This window comes from Aquila chrysaetos, chromosome 9 (genome assembly GCF_900496995.4).
Source record: "Aquila chrysaetos chrysaetos chromosome 9, bAquChr1.4, whole genome shotgun sequence".
In the NCBI taxonomy this organism is placed as follows: domain Eukaryota; kingdom Metazoa; phylum Chordata; class Aves; order Accipitriformes; family Accipitridae; genus Aquila; species Aquila chrysaetos.
In genome coordinates, this window is record NC_044012.1 from 34,788,522 (window position 1) to 34,805,613 (window position 17,092).

General features: G+C 36.4%; 1 protein-coding gene across 15 annotated transcripts in view; it reads right to left on the minus strand.

The window, feature by feature from the left end:
* RIMBP2 (RIMS binding protein 2) overlaps nt 1-17,092 on the minus strand; it is a 174,872-nt gene that overhangs the window by 97,865 nt on the left and 59,915 nt on the right. The window lies entirely within an intron of this gene.

The following is a 17,092-nucleotide window of genomic DNA, read 5'->3' on the forward strand; positions in this document are numbered from 1 at the left end:
ACAATTCTGTTCAGAAAATCAGAGGAAACGCTCTTTCTTTCCCAATTGCCTTCCACAACTGATGACTACCAAGCGATTTTTCTTATTCATTTGGAATAACAGAAGCAATTACAGCCTGGAACAATCCAACTCCAGTGATACTTCATAAGACAGTGACCATGTAAACCAGCAACGTGGTAAATCATCCATCTGTATGCTCAGTGAAACTACTCTTACTGATCAGTGCTGCCATTTAACATCACTTTCTGGAAATTATTAAAAAGTCAGTGCTTTGCCACTGACACTTGTGACAACATTCCTGCTTACAAACCTAATCTGAAGACGACTCTTCCACAGAGCTGTATGAACTCACATACAACAGAAATGCATAAGCCACACATCAGGTCATCTGTTCTCCCTTATCAGAGAATCCCAATTTACTTCTGTCCTAGAGAAGTTGTCTAATGCTTACTCAAAAACTGCTTCAATAATCTGAAATTTTAGAAAATATCTGCAGTTGTAAATAAAGTAAAATTCACGTTTTTATAAGACTTTGGAACCAGTGCAGTGGCAGTTTGCATGTTGATTCTGGAACTGATGTCAAAGTGCTTGGAGAACCTTTACACTGTAGGAAATCCAGGATTGAAGTGCTAGCCTTAGTATGGGTGGTATTGTTGCCTGCTGTCCTGTTCAGGTCTTTGAACCAAGCAACTGTAGTAGATATGCAGCACTGTGAGACAGAAAGGTTTTTGGGAAGAACCCGTTGTGATAGCTAAGAGTTTCTCTTTGGAACATGGCTTAACTCAGTGTTTCTTGGGCAGAGATTCATTGTAAGAGACAGTGGTGCCAGACAGGGATGTAACAGACAAGCAGTAAGAAGCACTTATATCCTATATTGTACCCTTCATACAGTGATTTCAAGGAAATGTAAAAAGATTACCTATCTAAGGCTCACACAAGGCCTATGCTTAAACTATATGCCAAAAGGCTTAGCCATATAAAACACCAGTGCAGTCAAAAAATACTGACTTTAAACTTCTGGCTGGACTGCTGTCTGCTACAATCATCTCGACCCATGGAATAATTCTGTTGTTCTTGTATAAAATTCTCTTGATCCAGTCATGCAGCGATGGCTTTTTTTATTTACTTATTCATTTATTTTTAGAAAAAGGGAGGAGGCATTTTGTTTTCTTAGCTCTTTCATCATTCTTTCAGAACGAGAGATCAAAATTTCCTCTTTGCTAGAAATGTAGTATTTACTTCTGAGCACTGAGCCCTGTAAAATGTGGTTACAGCGTAGGCTTTACGGTCACTACAGAATACATAAAATCTAACATAGTCAGGACTTTTTTTACATGTATTCCTTTTATTTGACCTGTTGCTTGGAATCCTGTACATCTGGATTAATGGAAAAAAAGAGCTCCTTCAGAGTAGTCCACAGTATGCTCGTTATGGGACTCATCAGAGATCATAATTTATAATTTCACTCCAAAACCTCAGCTGGATTCCCAAATTGACAAAATAGGTTATTTCATTTCTACAGGACTTCTAGGATGGGAGAAGGCTTTGTTTAATAATGCTTTGACACTCTAGAAAATCTAGGAGGCATTCATTATTCAGTCAGCCAGCCTATAAAAATTACATGACTTTTAACACATTTTTAAATTGTTTTTAATTATTAACATTTACATTGCTCTCAAAATGACAAAGTGTCTCAGCTGGAGACATGTTTAAATTTTTAATAACACTGGAAAACAAAGCAACAAATCTCAGACTGTGGATTTTACACATACACAATATTACATGCATGTGTATTTATAGATATAATAGCTATACAAATATGTATAAAATTCTCTCTCTCTCAAATATGTAAACATAAACCCATGTGTGTATATATATATGTGTATATATATATATATATATGTTTCATGCATGTATCCTTAATGAAATGTCATGATCATGCTGTTCAGAAGGTAAAAAAGAGATTAAGCTCAGAAGGCTTTTGGCTCCACAGGCGTGAAGAAAAATGATTGCACAGATGCCTAAAAAGCCTATCTTACCGTATCTTTAATCTGTGGAATTTTTTCAGCTAGGAGAGTGGTGAAGCTACTAGAGATCATGGTATAACAGGCTTGCTCACTACATATTTCATAGTTCTAATGGAAAGCACTCATTACAAAAAAAAACCTCACATGAAATAAATTATTATATTTGTGTACAAAGTCAGCTAACAATAACCTTGTCCATTTAAAAGCATTTCTCTCCAAACAACTAGTTTGCCCTTTTTTTTTTTAATTACCCCCTCAAATGTCAAATACCTTGCAATTCTATAATTTTAATTGGCACTGGAAATCATTAAATACATTTATTGCCCAAAACAGATAAGCTGCACCTATGTTCTCTCCTTGTCTCTCTGTGTCTCTCTCTTAGGACTTTTTCCCAACTTACATTTTAACAACTTACCCAAGTTTATATGCTAGATCTTCAAATTAATTCTACCCTTGTTCTGGGTTTATTAACCTTACAAAGCAGAGGTGGGTTAAGTATAGCAATGTTATTTTTCATTGAACTACGGTTCTTTCTCTTATGATCTTTGCCAGAAAACTGAAATTTTCCTGGTGGTGTCACTATTAGATATCTTCTGCTTTATATGACCTGCTCATTTCAGATAAAGTTTATAGACATGTTTGCTGCCAATCTTTTACCTTCTGAAGTTTCCAAACATCTGTTTTCAAAAACTCAGCTCTGTCTGCAATATTAACCACAAAAGAGTAAATGAGCTACAACGCTGCTAAGGTTAATGTCATTAGGTTGCCAAGAGATACCTTGAATATAATTCAGATTGACTCATAGCTAAAGACAGACAGCCTGTAATGCTGCTAAAACATCCCCAGAGGCTTATTGTTCCTTCTTTTCTAGAAAATTATTCACACAATTACAAAATAGTTGAAAAAATTTTAAGGAGAGTACTAGAAAGCAATGATAGTTCCCTGCACTATTCGGATATGGACATACCCAACTGCTCATGCTCAATCCTTTCTCTAGGCATCTTTCCCCCTGGTCACTCATACCGTCCTTTCAAAAGGATGTGTCACAGTTTTGACCTCCCTCTTGCTATATCACTTTCCGTTTGAGCCCTGGATGAACCTCAGTCCTCTGATAGGAATCTTAGGAGTACGTGAATTAAAGTCAGACTCCCTATGAAAGATTTAAACCAGTCTGGAGAGCTGAAAGCACCCCTGAACTCTTAAGACATTAGAAACTATTTGTCACAGGCAAATAATGTGGAGAAGCTTGCTTCTCTCTTTAACAAGAATTAGGAGGCATCTTTCCTTAATAAAGGAGTGAGTCCCATAATTGTCCAACTTTCAGGACTTTAAGGAAATGGAACACTATGCAAGAAAAGTAGGAAAACCGAGTTTGTTTCAGAGGAATGGAAAGAGAACAGAGTTAATAGGGTGCTAGCAAACAAGGTTCTACTTTCCTTCTGATACTTCTGAATAAAACCCGCAAACAATATTTCTTGGTTCAAATCCAAACAATAAAAAAAACCTTGTGTGACAACAATGCACAACTCTATGCGCACCAGAGATGATTAACCTGCTAAAATTACCTCCTGCTGTTGTAAAGTTGGGTCATAAGGGATTAATTATACAATCGAGAAATGCCCAGAATACATCTTGCCACTATTGTTACTTTTCCTATATTTAGGGGGCTTTTAACTATTGTTTTCTACATTGACTTCAGACCAAAGTATTGCCAAATTTGCAAACTAGCCAACATTTTTTACAGAGAGAAATAAGAACAGATTCTCTTATGAATACATTTTTGTCAACTTTCTTTATCTTTTACTTATTCCTCACTTCACAGCCTTGGTTTACATTTCAGAATCTGACAGGAGCAGGGCTTATTCCACTAAACCAAATTACAGGTATTAATTAATGGCTCTCGCTTGTTTGCCAGCTCCTGCAAGCAGAAGGGTAGATAAAAATGTATTTACAGCAGAATTTAATTACCCATTTTCAAGCCACTGGCCTCCTGGCAAAAGTCTCCCAATGTAGTGCAGAATAGGACTCAGATTAGGAATTAATTTACTGTCAGCAATGATCTGCAATTTAATGGCTTAATCAAGTTTGCTATGAAATTGGTAGGGAGCTCTGGAGCCTAATATTGCCCCAGAGCCTGCTGCATCTAAAGACAGGTTTCAGAGTTCCATAACGTAATAATCATCCAGCAAATCCAAGATCTTGCTCATATAATCAGGAACTGCCTCTAGCAAGCTTACTACTCACATTACAAAGTTATAGCTCACGGGTTTGAAGTTCAGTGCATACACTTGACTCTTTCCTCTTCTTCCAGCTAAATCTCCCAAAGAAACTGTACTTGCAGGAATACCAAGATTAGCATTTAAATACAGGCCAGCACGTGACTAACACTTTCCCTCTTATCTTTTCAAATCATTATGCAAATATAGAAAACTGTTAATAAAAAAAGACGAAAGGTTTTAACACACAAATGCTTCTTTTAGCTCTATTCAGAATTCTCCCTACAGTGGGCAGTATGATTACAAAGTTCCTTCTATAGGAGCACAGCTGAAGATAGAAATAAGACATTAAGACTTTGAAAATCACAGTTGAGAGAAAATTAGCTATGAACCCTGCAAAAAAACCCAAAACACACAGACATGTTGAACTACATGTTAAACGTAATACTGTGGATGGATGTTTGACTAGTGATCACTTGTATAATGTAATTGTTTAAATACAGGAGGTAAGCTGAAGATATGAAGAATTCATCTCCATAAAGAAAAAAAAGCCAAAGTCTTAAATCATAGCTTGTCATTCCTAATAAGTCCCTCCCGTAGTATTTCTCAGTTGAGTTTACCTACAATATATAAATTGACAGTAAATCCTTTAATGAGCATGTTGAGAGTAATGCAACATGGAGTCAGACATCCAGAAACGTCTCATTAAGCATTTGACCACATCCATTCCACGTGGAGAAAGTTATGAGAAAATTACGGTAAGTGACTGTACCTTAATTAAAAAGGCTAATTAGGTTTTATGTGTAAGACTGAGCTTTAATCATTTAAGCTCACATCCACTCAACTGAGTTACCAACTAATAATAATTTCCTTAACATCTGTATAGATAACTGGACTTCCGATACATCATTTTCTTAACAAATGCATTGTTCCCATATATTCTACAACACTGCTTTGTTTAGTTGTCTGCAATGACACGTTTCTCATACCATGAAAACTTCTTCAGAAGCAAGAAAACTCTACTTTTTTACTCTAGTTCCAGAGGCCTCCTGCACATTCTCTTTTAAATTCTATAGGTCATGTATTGCAAGAATATGTTATGAAATATTATGGCATTTATTCTTGGAACTTTGTGCATGGGCTTGCCTCCAAAGATAGCCGAGTTGTTAAACTCTTCAGCATCTTAACAAATAAGTATATACTTCATCAGAAAAGCAAAATGCTCATTCATAAAAAATATGCAAAAATCTCTTTTACAGCATTATATCTTTCCTCTGTCAACACAGTGTATGTGGTAGGATGGTTATGCTTATCCAGAAACCGCAAATTACCAGAGCACATGTAGAGATCTTTGAGCATACAGCAATGAAGGCAATGATAATACTAGTGGGTTCCAGTTGTTACAGTTGTTCTAATAATCACCTCCCTGCCCATTACAATACCATTTACGATTACAGCATTGAATTGAAAACAGTAGCTCCTACATTCCAAACTCCCCTTTCTCATCCCAGACAGCGCTTAATGGAACTAGCAGGCCTAAAAATTCACTCCACACATCACAACTTCAGTGCGTGATCTAATGCTGGTTTCTTCACTTACACATCAGCAGCCTGGTGTGTTTGTCTTCTCTCCACAATAGTATACCTAGCATTACATGCATACTGTTTTGCCACAGGTGATTTTTTTCATCCCATCACAACAGGAAACTAGATGTTTTCAAACCTTGAATTTTTTCTGGACCTTGATCTAAATTTTTAAACTGTCAACTATTTAAACACAATTTATGCTCTCTCAAATAAAACTACACCATGCTGGATTTCCTTTTGACATGAGACAGTGGTAGGCATAATGCTTTGCTTTGTAAATTCAGAACAGAATTTTCCTTCTGTGCAATCATCTTCAAATTTACACGCTGAATTCCTTTCTAAACAGCTGCAGAGGGCTAGCTGCTAAGAGCAGGCAACAGCAAAGCCCACCCCCATCTCAAGTGGGAAGCTAGGCTGCAAACCATCAAAATGCCAAAGGCACAAAATAGCATGCTTGTCCCAATTTCTTCATGTTATTTTGGTATACTTTAAAAAAACCCAACAACACATAACTCATTAATTATAACCTTTCAAAAGTGTTTTCCTTTCCCCCCAAACTGTTAAAATTTAGTAGAACTGGAGCCAAAGTTCTAATAAAACTATTTTTAGCCTTTGTCACGCAGAGAACATCATGAAGAGTCTCATCTTTCTATTAATGCAAATGTATTTAAGCAGTCAGTGCAGGAAACTTTAAAATATGCTAATCACTGTTTCTTTGGACTCCAGTCTCTAATGTCTTTGCTGATATGTACAATATCACAGACAGGCTAAGTAAAGGGAACACCATCATTTAAAGCATCAATAGATATTCACAACTCCATGAAGTGACAGCCATATGTATATTTTATTGCCACATTTATATATTTCATGAATTTCCACATTCAGCATCCTTTTAATATATAATGTTCTCATTTTCTGGTGTCTGAGCTGAATTGCCACAGTGTGTTATAAATGGAAATGCTTTTGATAATCACATGCACTGTTTTTCTTTTTAAAGTGATTCAGTGCTGATGAAAGGGGCCAGATTGACGGCCTTGCAGATTGGAGTTCCCTGTTAATCCACAAAGAAAACAAGGCACTGTCAGGGCCGTAGCTGGGCCAGCTTCCTTCCAGTACATCTCCATTTAAATCCGTAAGAGAAAAAGAAAAAAAACCAACACGCATATCACATCTCTAAGTCACAGTCTGACTCTGCCTGCTCATATCCTTGGCCTTGCTTCTTATTTTTACTAGCAGAGAAAGTAATCAAAGAAAGCAATGCGTTTCTGGGACTGGACTTCTGCCCATGAGCTGCTTCATAGCACACATTTAAATCCAGCAGCACACATCACTCTTAGGCCAGCACACGCATCTTCAGTGCGTAGTTAAAAGACTACATGAATTTTATCTAATAAAGCATTGAGGTAACATTACTGGGTCTTACTTGGCTTCAGCACTACTTTTCTGAAAGCAAGTGGTTCTCATCTACTGGGTGTCCCCTCAGGAATAACAGATATTTTCTTCAGTGGGTTGCTATGATAAGGACAAACCTGCTCAAGATAGATGTATGTAATTTTCAATTTTGTCACTATTATTTATGAAAATTAATAAATACTGTATTAGCAATGTGGCCAAAATATTGGAAAATATTATTTTAGATTTTACTTATCTACCATACAGTGTATAGCAGCAAGCGTCACATCTGAAAGACAAGGCCTAGATGCTTGTCCAAACCACCTGTTAACTCCTAATGTATAAAACTGAACTAGAAATGTAAAGAACAGAGACCCTTTTTTAATGACACACAAATACATCAGCCATTAGGGGAGAATATGGTAGCATAGAAATAAACAAACAAATAAACCCACAGGATTTTAAAATACAAAAAGTAGCTCAGCCAGAATACTTAAAACAGAGCTACATGGCTTAGTCATATGGCTACATGAACAGAACAGAGCGATGTGGCCAGAAACAGGAGTGTTTCATTGTGCAATGATAGCTGTGAGTCTTACAGCTTCCTTAGACACCCTTCTGCCATATTCCAGTAAAATCCTGCCTGCCCACAGGGAACTAGGGAACTATTAGTAAAGAGATAATGGGTCATCCCCTTAATAGATATCCAGTTATATAGCTGTTTTCTTATCGCAATAAAAGTTCATAAATAACATTAGCCTTGGATTTTTGTAAAAGATCAAATCCCATTGAAATGAATCCACTAGTCTTCTTTGGAAGCATTGGTTGTGCCTAGAATTGCATTTTATTTTCTGTTAACTGAAATGATATAGCTGTTAGAGTATATTTCAAGTGTTTACATTCATTTTTTCTCCAGGTGAAGATGCCTACGCCATTTTGTTTCTGGAATTTCAACTGTTAGCAATGATCTGCAAATCTTCATGGCAGCTACACAAGACATACCATCTACTGCTAAAGAAGGAATCAGGAAGTTTGAAAATATGTTCACGAGTGGTCTTAATGCAGTGTGCTTTGCTGTGAATCATATTCTATTCCTTTATGACTACATTTCACATTTTATGAATTCTAAAAACCCACACAGAGAAAGAGTTAAATCATATTTGCCTTGCTGAAATGAATAGTCTCAATTACGTCTTTGAGACCATGCACTCAAGCCAAGATACTTTTGGCTCTATATAAGCATATTTTTAAAATCTGTTGCTAATTATTTATATAGCTCATTATCTCTTTGCTATGCTGAGCACGACTCATTTCCCTTGTTCACCCACTGCCTCTCAGGTAATGGTGAACTAACGGTTTGAATGTGTCTGAAACTATTGCTTTTCTAAGAAGGAAAAAAATCAGCCAGTGCAGCCACTTTGGAGGAACACGCAGTGAAATCCAAAAACGAGATCTCACTGTCATTAGATTTGAGAAGTAAGGCACTTACATTGCAACTTTCCCCCAAATACAGAAAACCACCTGTCAAGGTTTCTTCAAGAGCAATGCAGGTACCTTATAGACAGCTGTGTGCATAAGGAAAGTGTAAAAGAGAGAATCCCAAGTGATGATTGCTTCAGAACTGTTTGTTTTAACCAACGTAGTTAAATTCTGACAAAATAAAATAAGCCATACCAAGGCCCCAGATGATGTACAATACTGGTATATATTCCCCAAGGAGAGAAAAGGTGGCCATTTACAAAAAGCATGCTGCCAAATGTTATGGAGCCTGCAGTCCAGCACATAGCTGGTGGTTGCCTCTCTCCCAACATGACAGAAAATAGTAAGGCTGATGGGCACACTTCCACACTCGTTAGCATGTCTTCACACAGAATAGGTACTGTTAGAATGTATTTACACACCATCCAAGAGCCCTGTTCTGCAAAATCTTACGCTTATTGAAGTACATTGTGAGCTGTCTGCAACATCAGTGGAATCACTTGTGGCAATTATTTACAGAGGTAAATAACTGAAGTATTGCATATACTTTCACACACCTCACTATTTAACAGCAATCTTGCATGCTGCACATGAATGTTTTCAAGTGTCTGAAGGCACTCAGCAGTTCATACACCCAATCTTAATCAACTGGAAACAGAACTGGAACGCTTCTTTGGAGAGCAGAATCACAACTGCTGCTTCAAATCAGAGATGCAGTCTCAAAACCATTTAAACAGACAAGCAGAAGTTTCTGTGCCTTTAGTAAACTGGTCTTGTCCAACTCCCAAATTCATTCTATTCTCATCACAGTACTTCACGCTGAGAAAGTAACTTGCACCATTTCCCAATATAAAGCAAATGTTCCAAGTTGCAGGAATGTTTGCTGAAGGACAATGTTGAGGACTACAGTACTTTCAGTTTTAACTTCAGGTTAATTTACCATAAGAATTCAAAATTCTGGGACTGTAGTTTGTAGTTATGTAGTTACTTTTGATCTAAACACAAACATCCTGCAAGACTTACCTTGTCAGTTTTCAACTCTTCATAAGAGGACTTTATTTTTTTCTTTTAAACCAACATTTGTCAGTAAAGTGCCTTTTGCATTTGGAATCTGTACTAAGATCCCCAAACATAGATGCAAATATAGAATCTGTGCATATAAAATACGCATCAGTGCTAAGCATAGGTTAAGACAGGAATTTGTAAACTTCAACATACACTAATATGCTCCTGTTCACACATCTCAGTTTTTCTGGTTATGTTTGATGAAAGAGGACAGCTCAGAAATACAGCTTTATATATCCTTTTGACATTCAATACACTTTTCCCCAATATGCCTTATATCTCTGATGTACACCACCAAGCCACGGGCTCATCATAGGCTCTAATATCCATATTCAGAAAGGGATTTAATTTAAAATATTTCTCCCAGCTGTGCTGCCTTTACAAAGTGCTGTACACTTTGTACAGCGTTTATATAAACTAGATTTTTGATCCAACACTTCTGGTGTTTTTTAGCCCGTGAAAAGCAAGTCTGGTAGCTTTGAGCAGCCTTCTTGCTGCAGATCTAATCACTAGTACTTCAGGAAACAGAGTGAAAAGTTTGTTCAAATAATGATCTAATCTACATTTATATGCTGCTAGAGAACAATTTGATTATTCATACAGATAAGACTGTATCTTGCCTGCACTGCTCATATTACTAGCCTTGCTGACTTCAGTGGTACTACTGGTAATGAGAATTTGGCCTATATTATGTGAAAAAAAAAATATGAACACCAACACTGGCAAAGAGACTTGCAGATACTTAGAAATGGAATACGGACTCTTATGGCTTTAGGTTGTCAGTTTTAACAGAACAGAGATTCTTTTGCCACCTAGTCAGTCATTTGAGTAGTGATTGCAACCTTTGGCCATATGAAGGCTGCTAAAGAGTCTCGTAGAAATGCATTAAAGGACTCAGTCTAGTTCAGTTCGAGAACTAGAAGACAACTAGAAATTGAAGAAACAGTTGTTTCATAACATAAAACCCAGCAGCAGAATTAGTATTAAATGGTTAGTTTTTTCGAAGCCTCAGCAGAGTTCGAGATAGCTCTAGACCTGAATATAAAATAACCAACAGAGGTGTTACTGCTGTTCCTACTGGAGAAAGCTTTCACATACACCATCATTTTCATCATCTGGGTTTGATGTAACAACTATTTGAAGGCAAAACGTAAATTCTCATGCATCCTATAAAGAGAGTCAATCAGTCCCCTAAATTATTTGTAAATTAAATCTCAAGCAAAAATCAGAGAGCCATCATCTAATTCACCTCCGAATTCAGTAGTAACAGCGCTGAGCCTGAAGATTTTAGTATGGGGTTTAAGCCTTACATTTTTTTAATATCACCTGAATACTTTGTCTCCAACCAATTTACTGGACAAGAAGCCTTGCAAATGAAGCTACTGCAAAATTCTGCAGTTTGATTCACTAGGACAGAAGTTAATTAAATTATGTTCTCTCCTCAGTCATACTATTTTGTCTTAAAGATGATTAAACAACAGGCAAATGTAATTAGGATAGGAAAAAGAATAAGCAAAAAAACCTAATCTTATAATGTGTTTCAGAAAAATGAAGTAATAAATCACTTTTCTCCATAAGCCTTTTGTTTTGCTGTAACTGATAACGCATTAAGATTCTTTAGCTTTCTTGTCTGATACAAGTATTACATTTGTTGAGGCAATTTAAAAGGGAACTGGGACTGTGACAATGTACATTTAGGAGAAAGATAATATATACAGCTATTATGCAGATGGCGTCCTTTCAGAGAGCAATGATCAGAACACTGGGTAGTGAGATTTATGAAAATATAGACACCATAAACACAAAATCAAGATTTAAAAAAAGCATATACATTGTCTCTTAAACAGAATCCCAAACCATATCCCAGGTTCAGAAAATAATTGTTTTCGGGGAGGTGGCACCTTTAAAGGTTTGTGTCACTGGCTGTTTGTTGGCTGGATGCATTTAAATGACAGTACGAAACGCAAAAAGAAAAAACCATGCCCTGCAAGCACTACCTGGGAATGAGAACATCTCCATTCAGTTCCTGAATCTATCTTTGACCTTCTTTAGATATTAATTAGCTGATTGGTTCTGTTCCTTATAGAGGAATAGAGTTAAGAATGTTTCATTACTCTTGTCTGTTTAGACTGGATTCACTGCTCAGTTATACCGAGATCATTTTGGGATGTCTCCTAAATCTGCAGTCACAAAACCCCAAAGCCTAATTTTTAATATAACAATCTGCATGGTTTGAATACATCATATACAATAAAGGTTATCAGAAGGCCTCACATTTAAGTTTATAAACCAGCAGGCTTAATGGATGTATTCATGAAAGAAGTCACAACTACAGACCTATAACACTTGAAAAATCCATAGCTTATTTTTTCCAGAATCATAACAAGGCAGCACTGCATCCAGCACAGGCAAAACTGCCCTGAGACTGCTAAAGGCCTGACTCACCTATGCTCTTTTGAACATCTGAGCATGCCTCATCTCTCCAGAGCTCCCCTAACAGCCACCCTCATGCATGTAACCACTCAATCCCAGGCAGCAACAGCAACAGTGCTGGAGAGTACCTGCTCCTAGCTGGTGCCCCTCCTGACCTATCCTGATTATGGCTCCGATTAGTCCACCAAAAAGAAAAAAGATGGAAACTATATTACAAGAGTGTTTTTATTTAAAGGACATATTTGGGTCAACAATCTTTTTAAACAGAGGGAGTAAGAATATCACGTTCTAGGAAAGAAGGAAAAAAGGTCAGCCTGCTTTCATGGCTACTAATTTAATCCAGTTTTATACTGGACACGTCTCATTGTTTGGGCCTTTAAATACCTTTTACTGATTTTACTCATTCAGGAATTCAACAACCTGCTTGAACTCTGAATAGAAAAAAAGGGTTTTTAAAACCATATTAAGATCTATTTTTGATGGGAGTTCTCTTCACAGCCTGCAGATAGGAAAGGCTTTTATTATACTAGCACTGTATCAACAAAATAAAAACAGAATTCTACATTTTCACAGGCAATAGTTAATTTAGAAAACATCATTAGAAATGGAAGGTTAGAGAAGTCATTCCATTGATATGGAGAAGGAAACCGATGATGGAATGGTAAAGGGAAATAAACTATTAAAATAGCTCATTGGAATTCATTGCCATATGGTTAAAAATGCTCGAAAGAGACCCAAAATGATAAAAATTCAAATACATTATGATAACTTCAGCATTTATCAAAATCCAGATACTGGTTCTGGCCACGGATATTGTTGCTTTCATTGCTAAAAATCTTACACATGTACAGGGCACAGGAAAGACAGGTAATCTTAAAAAGTTCCTTTCATAGAGCCAGCTCTCTAGGCCAAACACTAACTATTGTATCAGAAGCATTAATATTTTTTATTATTATAGTAATATCCAGCCTCATTGTTCTGCCATCATTAAGAGACTGAAAACCAACTCTGAATAGCAAGCAACACTTAAAATATTTACAAATTAAAAATTTTTTTTTTTTCTTTCAGCCCAGTTTTTGCCTATTATTATAAACATCTAATGCTCTGACCTCAGTAAACAATGAACCCAAGCAAATGCTTGGGAAGCATGACAGGTTCCTGCTTCGCACAGAAGCAAAAAGGCTTAAATGAAGTACAGTGTGTATTTTAGAGAAAACTACGTACCGCAAAAGACTCAAGCAATTGCAATTTTTCCATCATGAAAATGTGATAGAGGGCTATATCTCAGCAAACTGCTGTTGTTATAGAAACTCTGCTGACATGTTGCTACTACGGTGAAAGTGGCATTATACTCACACTAATGTCCTTTTTATCAACCTCAGTTCAAAATTCAGAGCACTTTAATTTACAATCAGGGAGCTGCACGTCATTCACTGCAGCTGCAGGCAGTGTCAAATGCTGCTGTTGCCTGGTAACTAACAGGTAACTGGTGGAAGTCTGTTATATTTATGTACATAGAAAGCTAATGACAGAAGGCGAAGGGAACATTTGTCTGTAGATAAAAAATTTGGTCTCTGTTTACTAAAATACAGGATTTTCCTCTTGCAGTGAAACCACTGCTGAAACATGCAGTATGAAAAATTGCACTTATTTCTTCTGATCTTCAGTGTCAATGATTAAAAGTTATTGTTACTGATATAGATGAGGCAATTCATTAAAAATTAAATAAGCATGAACAGCAAGTCAAAATTTAGCCCCAAAGTACTGTAACTATAGTATGAAAGAAACATTATTTAATATTTTGTTAGAAAATTTTAATCCTGGCATCAGAGTATCTAGCTCTATCTGTACTATCTGTACTACAATACTATGTAAACAATAGTGTTTTAAATAGAGGCTGGTTTGGGTGTCCAAAGTTTACCCTTCATCCAGAAGGCTGCTACTGCCCAGGAACCATTTAGATTGCTTGTGTTCCCCTTAAATACTGACAAACCAAGCAGTGAGAATAGACTCTGAATGGATTCAAAGATAGAGTCTGCACTGGACTGAAATAAGCTGCTGTAAATAATCATTTCTTTATTCTATTATCAAGACCCTAATCCAAACCACTGCTTTTTGTTTTACAACACAACTTTATGCTTCTTGAAAGCATGAATTATTTGTGTGAATGAAATTAACAGCAAAATTGCCACTAATTTCAATGGCATCCCATTTTTGCCTCAAGTTCGTCTTTTGTAAGCGTACTGGGTCTGGGTCTGCAAACAGCTACTTAATTTCTCAAGTGCCCTCTGTTAAGGGAACTTCTACACACAACGTTAGAAGATTGACTTCACTTTTTTTACCAGAAATGTCTTTCACCAGACCTTAACATTCAGTTCACATCACAGCTATGTAATTATTCTTTTCAGAAGCAGAGATGCAAAGAAGGCATTAACAGCCGTTCAAAATATCACATTTATGCAGTTTTCTCTTGTCATATTAAATATAATTACTTCTGATGCAATCAAACTCATATCCTTCAAATGAATAAATCCAGCACCAAATTTAGAACCTCAAGCTTCAAATATCAGGCTCTTAAAGCAAAGCTTTAAGCCCTTACTTTCAGTTCAGTGAGGTACAGTGTAAGAATAGTGAGAACATTAGGTTGAAAAATGGTGTCTTTTTATGAATTTTCTTTAAACTATTCTGTTATTTATTGGTTTCAATGTGCTTTGAAGATCAAAGGTGATATATGAACTACATCTTATAACTCAGTCACCAAGAGATGTGGATCAAGTAACTGACCAACATATATGCTTCTCAGAACTCACTATCATTGGAAAATAAATCACAGTATCTTATTTTTCATAGTACCTGCCAGTCCTGAAAGGTCTAAAGGACTTACAGTATGCATATATTCTTCACACAGATATGGACATACATGCTTTTAGGCTGACACAATAGCTCATTTTTAAAATGGGAGAGTATGCAGTATTAGCAAATATTCATACATGCAGGTCTAGTTACAGGATCGGGTCTTGATTAAACACAGGTATAACTTAAATTATGCAATAATGAATTGCATGTAAGTGAGCATTCATATTTATATAATCATACAATAATTTAGGTTGGAGGACTCTGGAGGTCACCTAGTCTAACTTCCTGCTCAAAGCAGGGCCAACTGCAGAGCTGGATCAGTTTGCTCAGGGTTTTCACCAGTTGAGGTTTTCATCTCTCTGAGGAAGGAGATTCTGCAACATCTCTGCAACATGACCACCCTAATTTTAAAGATTTTTTTTTCCTTAGATCTGACAAGAATTACCCTTGTTAGAGCCTGTGTTTATTGCCTCTTGTTCTTTTACTGTGCATCTCCATAAAGAGTTTGGCTCCATCTTCTCTATAGTCACCTATTAGGAAACATGTTTTCTGAAGAGTAATAAATTCAGTATATCAACCCTGAACACATGGCCCTCTGTTTTTGTGCAGAGCATGTCCAAGCCGATCATTATTTACACATCGCTCACATAAGTATCACCATAGTAAACATATTTGCTAACATAAAGAGTAACTCAAGACTAATAAAATCATCTGTATCTTTGGCAAGGAGAATTCAGAGCAATGGCTGCCAATGTTGGGACATAAAGAGATCTAGGGAGCACATTTCAACTTTGAGATTTTCCTTCGTTAAATAAATTTCAAAAAGTATAATTATTTAGCCCTGGAGAGTAATGTTATTCTATCTCGTTTGAAAAGAATATTTCTCTGTAAAACAGCATTAGGTTGAGAAACAAAGCCCTGAATTTTGTATCTAAATGGAAGCTCTGGAACTTGTAGTTTACTCTGTTTCAGGTAAATCTAAACTCAAACAACAGAAATGGCTTACGCTACTTCATCTTGAAATAGTATGTCTAAACACAATTTCGGATGCTTTACTCTTGATAAAGAAAGAACAAGTTTTAACACAATTTGCTTCAGCTATTAGCAAAAAACCCACTGCTAACAAATGACAGACACAAAGTTTCGACATTTCTTTCCATTCAGAAGCAACTGTTCTCATTCTACTAGGACTAAATAATAAACAATGAATAAAGGCAATGTAGAGTTCCAAACTTATCAATATTATTTGCTTCACTCTCATTATGGAATCAAGTCAGTCAGTTGTGGTTTTTTCAATGTTTCTGAAATGATAGATAAAATATAGACAGTTTCTGAATTTCTAGAAGTTCATACAAGGATTCTCATGTCCCAGTATTATTATGCACTTTTAAGTGCTAGGATTTGTTTCTGCTGGCAGTAGCACGAGACCAGTCACCTGCCCATCACTCACTCCCCATAGGCATGCTATACTTTCCAAATGTGTATTACAATGGCTTCTGCAGCTGTAGAAGGAACTGCACGAGGAACTGATCTGTGCTAAAAACAATGCTGGAGTGGGCAGAGGGAGAAGTAGTTTGATTAAGCAGGTACTTCCATAAAAAGGACAATGGTGAAATTATGGCTTAGCTATCTTGGGCAACTGGCAAGTTTTCAGAGGATAACTCTGTACACACTACATCTCCTCCTCTACTCACCGAAATGCATTTATTACTGAAAATTCAACTCAAGACAACTAGTTTAATCTAGTTTCTCTGGAAACTTCTAAAAGCTTGCCTTCCTTCTTCACAATATTTTTGTTTGTATTACCAAGTTAAAAAAAAAGAGAAAAAAGAAAAGAAATTAAATCACACCCATTATAATTTCACAGTCCAAGAAGTAGTAAATTCCTTGGTGTAATGAAAGCACAAGCAAATAAAACAGCTATTAGTTATACGAAACAAAATGTAGTGTTCCATCTGCAACTCTGATTTTAAAAAGAAACAGAAATTTGTCCACTTATGTATTCAAATGTCTTTGTACTTAAGTGAAAGTATTTTAT